This window comes from Ailuropoda melanoleuca, chromosome 1 (assembly GCF_002007445.2).
Source record: "Ailuropoda melanoleuca isolate Jingjing chromosome 1, ASM200744v2, whole genome shotgun sequence".
Taxonomy (NCBI): domain Eukaryota; kingdom Metazoa; phylum Chordata; class Mammalia; order Carnivora; family Ursidae; genus Ailuropoda; species Ailuropoda melanoleuca.
Genome location: NC_048218.1, coordinates 132,996,389 through 133,009,409, shown reverse-complemented (window position 1 = coordinate 133,009,409; position 13,021 = coordinate 132,996,389). Strand labels below are relative to the sequence as shown.

General features: G+C 36.0%; 1 protein-coding gene across 9 annotated transcripts in view; it reads left to right on the top strand.

Annotated features, from left to right (window-relative positions):
- HGF (hepatocyte growth factor) overlaps positions 1-13,021 on the top strand; it is a 94,982-nt gene that overhangs the window by 44,513 nt on the left and 37,448 nt on the right. The gene's annotated exons all lie outside the window — the stretch shown is intronic.

The following is a 13,021-nucleotide window of genomic DNA, read 5'->3' as shown; positions in this document are numbered from 1 at the left end:
TTTAAACTGGGTTCCTTGCAGAAAGTGGTGGCTATTCTGTTCTTAGATTTGCTGCTATTCTTTTCTTCATTCTCCAGTTGAGTTTGTAGGTGTTCAGAATGGTCTGATAGCTATCTAGCTGCATTCCTGGGACCAGATGAAATTTAAGCCTCCTGCTCCTCCGCCGTCTTGGACTCCTCGAGGTTCACATTCTAGCTCCTTTACTTCCATATGAATTCTTGTCCCAAATCTTCTGCTTGAGGTGCATGTGTTCCTAAGGAGTTAGTTAAGTTCAAAATCTTTCCTTCCCATTCACAATTTCCCTTTACTACTTTACTGAACAAAGGCAAACTGCCAATCCTTCCTGAATTTTAATGCAGTCCATTGTCCTGGGGTATAAAAATTATTTATGTACTATTAATAATTACATAACTCTATCCAGAATATATACATGCATTTGTGTGTATATATGTGTGTGGTATATATGTGTATTTATCTCTTAGAATTCTGTAGTCACAAGAGATTTAAATAATTAATTTTGAAATATAAAAATCTTTCAGAAAAGTATGATGGGGTGAAGGATAAAAGCCTCTCCAACATAAAATAATTAAATTCAAATAGCATTCCATGTCTAAAGTGGAATGGAAAAAAATGATTCAAGAAGAAAAAGAGCTTGATAATGTACACTTAAGCAGGAACAGGTAGGTATCAAATCACTCCATCATTTAGAGTCCATTATCAATTTAAAAGTGTGATATAAAAATTTTGGTTTCAAAATGTCAGTAGTTAACATATGCTAGAAATCACATCTTTTGCAGCTATTTAAGCTTGCCATAAAAAATGTAGATGTCAACTTAAAAACATGCGAGAGAATATAAATACTTTTTCAAAATTCTTTTAGTAACAGGAACAAAAAACAAAAGCAAAACCAAAAACACCACCACCAGCCGAAGACCACTGAACCCGAAGAATTACTATACATTCCCAGTAATTGGTGTGCAGAGGGCTGAGAAAGGAGGCAGGTGGGTCTGAGAAGGGCTAATTTGAACAGGCTGCATTAACTCAGTCATGTGAATTAATGCAGCAAGCAGTGAGACTAACAAGGCAAAGAAGGATGTGAACAATATCAAAGAAGTTGGGTGTCCAATATATAATGACAAATCGGATGTAGCGGGAAGCGAGATAGAGAAAGAGGACAGTCTTAAATATTTTCTAACTTATTGAATAGGTGATGCATATTTGAGAGGGATGTAACTTTGCGGAGAAAGGTAAGAAAGTTTACTTCTTCTTATGTCAAGGTATAGGTGCTTGATGTCTGTACTCAGAGCACATCTAAATTTTGTCTTTTCTGAAGCTCATGCAATATCGTTAAGTAAATAGTGACAGCCAAAACTTTTGCAGAGCAGCAATTCCAGGGAGTGTACAGAAAACACAAGGAAAATTGGCAGCCCCTTTTCGATAGGGTTTATTCAATACATATCTACTGACTAGCTCTTAATACATCAAACACTTTCCTAGATTCTGGGGATGTAGAAGTGAACAAAACACTCCAAGGCTTATGATAAAATGGAAATTTCGGAGCATTGGCTCGACCTAGTAAAGAAAAAGCCGACATTGCCTTGACATTGGCATATTGACACCTTTCAGAGCCAAGGTTTTGAATCCTGCACTCTGTTCCTTTTATTTGTTAAATAGCTGGATGAACCACAGATTTGTTCCTGTCGCTTTACTTTCAACCTTTTAATCCTACAGTGAGTGCATCACTGAAAGTGAATGTCAGCCACGGTGCTCCGGGACAGGCCTTCTCAGTTATCCTTCACACCACATTCCTCAGAAGGAGATTTCTACCCAAATGGCAACCGCTCACAAATATTCTGGCTATGTACCTTTTTAAAGATATATTACAATTTTATTTGACAATTATCCGTTAAGAAAGCCAAAACGCGGTTTCAAAATTTTATGAACAGATTGCCTCCTTCTGAATACATCGGGAACAGTATAATATGCACATATCCAGTTCTCTTCTAACAATTACTGAATCAAAAGCACAGGGGTAGAAAAGAGGGAATTGGATGTTTTAAACTTGCCATAAGTTTTTAGCATATTTAAGCTCTGGAACCACCCCGATGTAGAATGAAGTAAACAGACCATCTGAAGAAAGGTAAAGTTTCAAGTTCAAATGCTGCATTATGAAGCTTTCCTTTCTGAGTCAATAGGGTTTCTATCTCAATCAGTGCAGGGGCTCCCTAGAGGCACAGAGGGAAAATGCAGATACCCAAGGGCAGATCCCATCTTCTGGAAGTTAGTTATCTTCACCCAGAGAGATCAGGTTCCTACTGTTCTGCAATATCGCATCGCTGTACAAGTCCCTCTGAGCAGGGTCCAGGCATTCCCATTGCTCCTGAGAGAATTCTGTGCCCTACCCCTGAATGTCATCCTATTTCTGGCTCCTATTCTGTCTTCATCCTCCTCTACCAGGCTTCTTCCTCAGGGAACAGGAGCATGTAGAAGGCAATCGATTGTCTCAGGGGCCAGTGTCACTCTGATTCAGAGTTTTGGGTCAAGTCAATCATCTCCATTTTGAGGTAGGCTCACTGAGTCCCATAGAGGGAGTCATTTCACCAAGTTATCCTGAGAAAGTGTGAGTTGAGTGAGCAGAACTGGATGGGAATGAACTCTGAAATGCTGGCCTGAAGGAGCTAGTGGGTGGGAGTGTCTTTATGGACCTTCTCTCTTAAAAATTCCACAACCATCTTTCACATGTGCTCCACAGAATGACCTTGCTCTGCACCATCCACGTCTGGGTCTACCTGGCTATATAACTTTTAACAGATATCTGGGTATATGGAATTTTAAGACATTGCAAATATATAACAAGATTGGAAGTCCTGTATAGTATCTGAATGAAGTACTGATTTTCTTATGATTTTCCTCTATAATCACTTTATATTCTGAATAATAGTTTGTTCCATTGATTAGTTCACTGCCTTTCAGAGAGAAGTAATACTATTTGTTGGGAGTAATTATATTCTTCTGAAGTGAAAATAGTTCTTTGGCAATTGAAAAGCTGTCTTTTGGTTGATGTTCATAGAAAATCTTATTGATTATTTAAATCAGTTGTTCACAAACTTCTTGGACTGAAGATATTTTTACACTCTACCATTATTGAGAACCCCAAATTGTGTATGTGGGCTATATAAATCAATATTTACTGTATTGGAAGTTAAAATATAAATTAAAAAAGATTAATTCATTAAAAATAGTGATCTCATTTGATGCTAATAAATACAATATATTTAAAATGAAAAGTAACTATATTTTTCAGAAAAATGGGTGTGGTCCCATTCGAATATACATTAACTGGCATATACCTGTTGCCTGCTCTAGTTGTTTTCCACCTCTCACCCCCGGCGACTCACCCAGTTGGAGATTTCTATCATCTATCACCTCTTTCTGATATTTTTCTTTTATCCTGTAGGATGGTCTAATCTGCTTTTTTTTCTTTTGTATGACTGGTGCCACCATTACATTTAACATCAAAAAACCTTGAATAATCCTAGACATGCTCTTTCCTTCACTCCTCACATTGGGTCCATCACTAAGACCTGTCCATTTTATCTTCTATGCACCTCTCAAATCTGGCCATTTCACTCCCTCACTGTCTCCTTTATCCAAGAGAGTGTTATTTTTGTCTTGAATATTTAAATAGGAGTTGAATCCATATTTACTAGTTTTTCCCTTCAATCCCTTCTTCACATTGCAAACAGAATGATATAAAAATCTGAGTATATCATTTCTCATCCCTAGCACACCACACCACACACACATACACACACACCCCAGGTAAAAACCCTTCGATGATTTCCAAAGACAAAACAAAACCATCTTCTACTTCCCTACCCATATCTCCAACCTCCTCTACTACCACATTTCCTCCCATGCTGTCTATTCTAGCCAGAATAGCTTGCTTGTACTTCATAATTTCCATATTCTCATTTACAGTTCCTTTACCCCTGCCATCGCCTCTGCCTTGATAATTTTTTTCTTCCTTCCTTACCCAGTTGACAGCTACTCATTGCTCAAATTTCAACTCAGTTACTATCTCCTCAGTTATTATTTCTTCATTTGATTTCCCTGACTTGGTCAAATTTCTTATTATATATTTATACCACCATAAACTTCTCCTTCTAAGTACTTCTTAGAGTCTGGTCTTTACATTTGTTTTTGAAATTATTTGATCAATAGCTCTATCAAAATTTTTAAATTCCAACAGAGCAAAGATCATGTCTCTTTTTATGTCACTGCATTGCCTTGGACATGACAGGGATTTAAAAAATATTTGTTGAATGAATGAATGTTATTCCTACACAATGGTAGTTTTTTGTGTGCGTGTGTGTGTGTGTGTGTGTGTGTGTGTATCTCCTGGATTTTTTCCTGTGGTTCTAGATTTTCATGTGACAACTTAGCTTTTCTCACACATTGCCACCCAGGAAGACTTTTTCCTATCATCTCAACTCATCCTAAGGTTTCATGCTTCCCTGAGCTACTTTTGTTCATTTTTTGCCAGTTGTCTTTTTTTTTTTAAGATTTTATTTATTTGACACACAGAGAGAGCTAGTGAGAGGGAGAGAGAGAGAGAGAGAATACAAGCAGGGGGAGCAGCAGGCAGAGGCAGAGGGAGAAGCAGGTTTCCTGCTGAGCAAGGAGTCCAATGCGGGCTTCCATGCCAGGACTCTGGATTCATGACCTCAGCCAAAGGCAGATGCTTAACTGACTGAGCCACCCAGGTGCCCCAAGTTGCTCATTGTCTTGATGATTTTTTTCTTTACCAAAAATTAGACAAGTTTCAGCACGTTTTACCTTATTTTTCTCTTCTTTCTTCTTTTTTAAGTTCTAGATACGTAAGTGTTCATAACCATTTTATTAATTTTTAACAGCCTACTGTGGTGTAGTTGATATAACCTGCACATATTTAATGTATACAATTTGATGGGTTTGAACATACTCGTATACCCATGAAACCATCTCCATAATCAAGGTAATAAACATATCTATCACTTCCAAAAGTTTCCTCCTGCCTGCCCTCCACTTTTTTTATGTATGTGTAAGAACACTTAACTTGAGATCTACTCTCGACATTTTTTTAGTATATAATGTAGTATTGTGTTTTTTTTGAGATAGTTTAAAGGTTTTATTTTTTTATAATAATTTTTTACTATGTTATGTTAGTCACCATAGAGTACATCCTTAGTTTCTGATGTAGTGTTCCATGATTCATTATTTGCGTATAACACCCAGCGCTCAATGCTATATGTGTCCTCCTTAATACCCATCACCGGCCTATCCCCACCCCCCACCCCTCACCCCTCTGAAGCCCTCAGTTTGTTTTCCAGACTCCATAGTCTTTCATGGTTCATTCCCCCTTCTGTTTACCCCCCCATCATTCTTCCCTTCCTTCTCCTACCGATCTTCCTGCTATTTCTTATTTTCCATAAATGAGTGAAACCATATGATAATTGTCTTTCTCTGCTTGACTTATTTCACTTAGCATAATCTCCTCCAGTCCCATCCATGTTGCTGCAAATGTTGGGTAATCGTTCTTTCTGATGGCTGAGTAATATTCCATTGTATATATGGACCACATCTTCTTAATCCAGTCATCTGTTGAAGGGGATCTCGGCTCCTTCCACAATTTAGCTATCGTGCACAATGCTGCTATGAACATTGGGGTACATATGGCCCTTCTCTTCACTACATCTCTATCTTTGGGGTAAATACCCAGTAGTGCAATGGCTGGATCTTAGGGTAGCTCAATTTTTAACTTTTTAAGGGACCTCCACACTGTTTTCCAGAGTGGCTGTACAAACTTGCATTCCCACCAACAGTGTAAGAGGGATCCCCTTTCTCCACATCCTCTCCAGCATTCGTTGTTTCCTGCCTTGTCTATCTTTGCCATTCTAACTGGCGTAAGGTGGTATCTCAGTGTGGTTTTGATTTGAATTTCCCTGATGGCTAATGATTTTGAACATTTTTTCATGTGTCTGTTAGCCATTTGTATGTCTTCATTGGAAAAGTGTCTGTTCATATCTTCTGCCCATTTTTTTAATTTGATTATTTGTTTCTCGTGTATTGAGTTTGAGAAGTTCTTTGTAGACCTTGGGTACCAGTCCTTTATCTGTAGAGTCATTTGCAAATATCTTCTCCCATTCCGTGGGCTGCCTCTTAGTTTTTCTGACTGTTTCCTTGGATGTGCAGAAGCTTTTTATCTTGATGAAGTCCCACAAGTTCATTTTTTCTTTTGTTTCTCTTGCCTCTGGAGATGTGTCATGAAAAAAGTTGCTGTGGCTGATGTCAAAGAGGTTGCAGCCTATGTTCTCCTTTATGATTTTGATGGATTCCTCTCTCACATCGAGGTCTTTCATCCATTTGGAGTTTATCTTTGTGTATGGTGTGAGAGAGTGGTCAAGTTTCATTCTTTTGCATATATAATGTAGTATTGTTAACTATAGGTACTATGTTATACAGATCTCTAGTTCTCTAGAATTTACTCATCTAACAACTGAAACTTTATACCTGTAAAACAACTCTCCATTTTAGAAATGTGACCTAGGCTGATCTTTGATAGCTTTCTATTCAAACTATTGTTATAGAGTGAACCATGCAACCCCCCCAACACATATACAAATTCATAATTTAAAGCCTTTATTTCCCAATGTGACTATATTTGGAATAGGGCTTTTATGAGATAATTAAGGTTAAATGAAGTCATAAACATGTGATGCTAATTTGCTGGGATGAGTAGCCTTATAAGTAGAGTAAGACAGAGATCTTTCTCTCTCCTCCATATGAGGACATGGCAAGAAGTTGACCATCTGCTAGCCAGGAAGACAGGTCTCACTGGAAACCAAATTGGCTGGCTCCTTGATCTTGGCCTTTTCAGCCTCCAGAATTGTGAGAAATACATTTCTGTTGTTTAAGCCACCGAGTCTATGGTATTTTGTTATGGTGGTCCAAGCAGACTAATACAGGCATGTTGACATTGGTAAATAAATAAAAGAATTCTTCCTTCCAATAACCAATGTACATTGGTGTCATTTTAAGAGACTATGTAACCTGTGTTTATATGTTGGGGAAAGAATTTTATCAAATTATTTTCTTTCTTAAAGAAAGCCTTTATTTCTCTGTATTTTATTATTTCATCCAAGGTTAGAACAGAGATTCATAGACATAAAATCTCATTATATCCTGAGTCAGGAAAAAAAAATACCATCAGTACCCTTTCTCAAGGGAGAGATCTTATATTTGGAGGTCTTTTTCAAGTCATCTTCCAAGGAATAAGAGTATAAAATTGAAGACCTTTCATGAAAGTCTTGTCTCTCGAGCATTTTATACCAGAAAAGTCTTGCATAAAGTCCAAGGAAAAGTTTTAGATAGGAATTCTAGGTTCACATAGAAAGCAAACGTGCAAGCAATTTGAGGTTTGTACTTTGGAGGTCTTTATACTACTTTCCCATGTCAATTTTAAAACAAGAAGCTCTTTAAATTTTCATTGAGCCTGATCTTGCCATTTGTGGCTCAAAGAACACAAGTCCACTGATGGGAGAATAGCTTTACACACTGTTTTCAATCTCCAGGGACCATCATAAAGTAAACCCTATGTTTCAGTTGCTCTTCAGTAGCTGAAGTGGGAATATATTGGGTTAGGCTGAAGTGTTCCAAGGAATAAGCAGGTAATTGTCCAATGGCTTATGGAACAACTTGCTTCTAGATATAGGCAAAAGAACAACAATGGTTTACCACCACCATGAAATTTAGATTCAGGATGGGGAGGGAGAAAGGGGAGTGTAAATGTAAGAATTTAGTCATTGTTCATGTAAAGGTAATGGAGCTCTGGGCATGACTCTCTGTACATACATGTGCACTCATATTTTCCAGTTGCCTTTCACAGACCTCCATCAGGGCCGTGTGGTGTCTCAGCAAAACTTTTGCTAGCCTTTCACAGAGAAAATGGATTAGATTTATTATTAGTCATCTTGTTCTAGTGTTTTTTCTGTTGGGTGGCAAGATGTTCATCTCAAGGATTACATAACAGTTAATGTTTATTTTCTCAAAAAATCTATTCAAATCTCGAAGTTCATGACCAGATATTATAGCCAACATCACAACACATCCATACCAGCAAAGTGAAATGAATGTTCCAAGAGACACCCATGGTATTTGATTATGTTGTAAAAGGACAGTGAAAAATGTCAGTAGCACATGTTCTTTGTAAAGCATTTCCGAATAGAAAATTTTGTGTCAGTCGTCAAAGAAAAACGCTTCTTCACTCATAGGCCACTAAGGATCATATAACTATTTTCCATTTGCTCCAAAGGGTAGCCACTACTAAAACTCTTCAACAAATGTTTTATTTGTGAGGAAGTCTCTTATTTGTGAGATTCTAGTATTTTCAGTGTGCTTGGTAGACATAGTGCAAAAATGTTTGTATATATGAAGATATACACATGTTGCTTTGGCTAAACTTGATCAAAATCAGCCGATATTTAGAGATGTTTCTGTGCTTTTTTACACGTTTGTTGGCCACTGGACACTTCAAAATCTTCCCTTATTCAGGTCCCATATTAAAGTTTTAAGTCCAAAGGGATACCTTTCCCCAAATTTAATAGCTTTCCCAAATCAATTGGCATGAAACATTTGTTTTGTTTTTGCACGAAGTTTTGCTATTTATACAGTAGGACAGATGAAGGAGTCTATTTTATTGCAATTCAAGAATTACTCATCTTGTTTGAGTAGGAACTACGTATGTAGGCAAGAAAGATGAAACATTTTCACCACAGGTAGATGGTCTATGAAAAATCATTCACATGGTCCTCATCAGATAATATGTATTCGAATAATATGCATGAGGTTTCATTTTATTCTATACATTGCCACCAGAAATCATGTAGTTTTTGTTTATGAGGTCACTTCTAGCAGCTGAATGTCAAATGGGAAAAATACAGACACACTGAGTTCAGAGGGCACGTTTTAGTTAATGAAAAATATTATCTCAATACAGCTAGTTCATATTTAAAATCATAAGGAATATTTCCACTGAATTAAAACATAAGAATAAATAAAACCATCAAGCTGTTCGAGGTTATATATTTCAAAATTATGGATTTTTATTAAAATAAAAGTTAAAAAAAGAATAGTTTTTTTTTTAATATTTTGTTGAGGCCTGCCTTAGGCTGCTGTAACAGAATACCATAGCCTGGCTGGCTTCTAAACAATAGACATTTATTTCTGACAGTTCTGGGGGCTGGGAAATCAAAGATCAAGGTGCCAGAAGATACCCCATGTGCTGGAAGGGGTGAAGGAGCTCTGTGGTGTCTTTTTTATACAGGCACTGATCCCGTTCATGAAAGATCTGCCCTTATAATCTAATCATACACTAAAAGCCCCACATTCTAATACCATCACATTTGTGATCAGGATTTCAACATATGAATTTGCGGTCTATAGCAAGGTCTAATGAAAAGTTGTATTTATTTTGTACTATGCTCTATTTTTAATAATGTGCGGTAATTCTTTGCATTGTGTAATTTTTGTAATAACAAAAGTTTGAGTTCCCATCAAAAGATTAGAATCTGTTAAATAATCTAAATTATTAAAAACAAATCCAAACTTATGTTTTTTATTTACTCATTTTAATTTACACCGTCTTTAAGTAAATATTTAATGATTCCTTAAATTTATATCAAAGATTTTAAATTATACTAATGAAAGTTTAGAAAAAAAACTGTTCAACAAAATTGTTCAAAGGAGGATTTTATGACTGCTACTTTTAACAGTAAAAAAATGTTTTATTAAATCTTTTTGGGAATCTCTGCAGTTGAGGTTCAAAGTTAGAACCAACAATTAGGTCTCCGAACTTGACACTGGAATTTTAGTGGATGAATCAACAGTGAAATATTTTTCTCAATATTTTTATTCAAGTGGGTTTTTTTGTTCTGTTCTGTTTTTTTACTTAGGATTTTGTAACATAGATATTTCTTTTCACAGATACTCCTAAAATTTGAAAACTTTTCCCTCAAATTAGGAAAATTTTCATTTTCTGCTAGCCTTAAAATTTTATGATTCCTCTTAAAATTTTCTGATGAACATGTGGTTGCTCACTGAATTTAATAGGTAGTGATTTCTTCATGAATTATGATAATATTTGTTTAATTATCTCTCTTTTATTAAAAAAAGTAAATTAAATTGTTTTGAGTTTAAGGCTCTGTGTTTCAAATTTTAATTGTCATGGGTTATTTCTACAAAATGTCACTTTAATAAAGGTATTTATTAAAATAATTACTTGAAAATCCAATTACTTTAGTCTAATAACACATTCTAGAAATGATAATCTGATTTTTAATCTTATATTCTTATATTGACATTATAGTGTCCAAGCAGCAGAGCATGTTAGTCTCTGATGGGTTCAGCCTCTTGCTATTTTCTTAGTGAGAGGTAATGGATGCATATCTAGCCAAAGGCTGTACCAATCGACCTTGAAACTCATCAAGACTGAGTTTTTCAATTACATGTTCACAACGTCACAGTAATACTTGAGAAAAATAGTTCAGTAATAAACAAATAAAACCACACACAAATACATAGGGAAGTAAGATGGTCGAACTACCCAAGACAGACAATGAAGTCCCTAAGAAGATTAATGGAAGTGCTTTTGCTCTGGCTGCCCTAACTCTGACCTTCCTCCCCTCGTCTGGGTTCTAAATCTAACTCAGTGTGCTTCCCAGAAACTTGTGCCCAAGAAGTGGGGGAATAAATACTTTTCTTCTGGGGCGCTTGGGTGACTCAGTCGGTCAAATGTCTGCTTTTGGCTCGGGTCCTGATCCCAGGGTCTTGGGATTGAGTCCCATTTTGGGGTCCTTGCTTCTCTTTAAAAAAAACAAAAACAAAAACAAAAAAACGAACCCTTTTCTTCTTAAAATGTTGAGGTAATGAATAAGTTCCTGGAGACACTTGTTTTTGTCTTTTTTACATCATAGTTTTGTAACTAGATATGAAATATGTTAGTACAAGCTTGACTTTTTAACTGTTTTAAAGTTATCACCTTTTAAAGATGCCCCCCCCCACACAACTGTATCCTCAAATCATTTAACAATTAACTCAAATCAACAGAAATGTGGTAGCTTGGTGGCATTTGTTTTGATAAAATATAGTTCCTGAGGACCTATAAAATCCATCTTATTTTCTATTTCATCTAAAAACTTTTTATTTTTTCTAAAGATTGTATTTATTTATTTGAGAGAGAGAAAGAGAGAGCACGAGCAAGGGGGGGTGCAGAGGGAGAGGGAGAGCAGGCTCCCCGCTGAGCAGGGAGCCCAATGTTGGGCTCTATCCCAGGACCCTGGGATCATGACCTGAGCCAAAGGCAGAGGGTTAACCAAATGAGCCATCCAGGTGCCCCTCATCTAAAAACTTTAATATTAAAATCATAAAGGACTTGATTAACTAGCACTAACTTTTTCTATACAAGTCATTTCTTCCAAGCCAATGAATTTTGTTCTTCTTGAATTGATGTATGTAACCAATATCAGTATATATTAATTCTCAGAAATCAACTCTCAATGACTACTTTGTGGGTCAATCTCTGGATATTTTGCTTATCTCCATTTGAAGTTCCTTTTAATTTAAGGTATTTCTGAGCCAAATTTTCATTCCCTGCAGTAGATACATAAGAAATAAAAACATATTTTAAAAGGAACTGAAGAAAAGTTATTTTAAGGACAATTTATGGAAATCTGTTTATACAACATATTCCAGTGGTTGACATGGTCATTAATTAATCTTCCTCCTTTTTCTCTGAGTTTCATAGAATAACTCCAAACTTAAGTTCTACTTAGTTTGCATGGAACTCAGTGAAATAAAACATTAAGCCCTATAAAGAGTAATTATTTGTAAGAAATTTATTTATTTATTGACTTGTTTGTTCATTCATTCATTTTAAAGACTTACCTATTTTAGAGAGAGAGAGAGAGTGTGCACTCATGCATGTGAGCGGAGGGAGGGGCAGAGGGAGAGGGAGAGAGAAAATCTCAAGCAGACTCCCTGCTGCACAGGAAGTCCCATGTGGGGCTCAATCCCATGACCCTGAAATCATGACCTGAGCCAAAATCAAGAGCTGGATGCTTAACCGACTGAGCCACCCAGGTGCTCCAGAAATAAATACATTTTAGTTGAATTTTAGTTGCTCTAGAAAGTTTTCAGTTACATTTTGTTTGAAAAAATATTAAAGACAAAAGAAAAAATCCAAGTTGTAGTAAAATTTTAAGTTTGTACTTTTTTTTTTTTTACTTTGTTAAGGAGATTTTTATGATCTGCATGAAATGTGGTAAGAACTGTATTTGGACTAGGAAAAAAATGAAATAAATCTGCCTAGGAACAACTAATTTCTTTTAATGATAATGAATTGATTACAAAATTAACATACAGCTTAGAATATATTTATCATACTGGAGGAAAACCATGGTTAATATAATTACTGACTTTTATATGTATTTAAACAAACCAATTTTAGGATTAATTGTATAGTCATTTCAGAAATACTGTCTAGGGACACCTGGGTGGCTCAGTCAGTTAAGTGTCTGCCTTCCGCTCAGGTTATGATCCCTGGGTCCTCTAATCGAGTCCCACATCAGGCTCCTTGCTCAGTGGGGAGCCTGCTTCTTCCTCTGCCCCTCCCGGTGTGCTCTCTCTCTTCCAAATAAATAAATTAAAAATCTTAAAAAGAAAAAAAATAGTGTCTATTAAGCATATATTAGCTATAGTGACACATGGAAGTAAAACACCTTTAAAGAATTTTTCAAAAATATACCATTTAGTGTTGGAATGAAAAGAAAATTGGAATGGAGATCATAATCATTATAAATTGATTTAAAAAATAACTTCTCTAGACTAATTTTTCCCTTTCTTATTTTTTTATGGCCAAACTTGCAGCATAGTGCTTTTTATTATTTATTTATTTTTTTAAATAAATTAGTAGAGGGAGAAACAG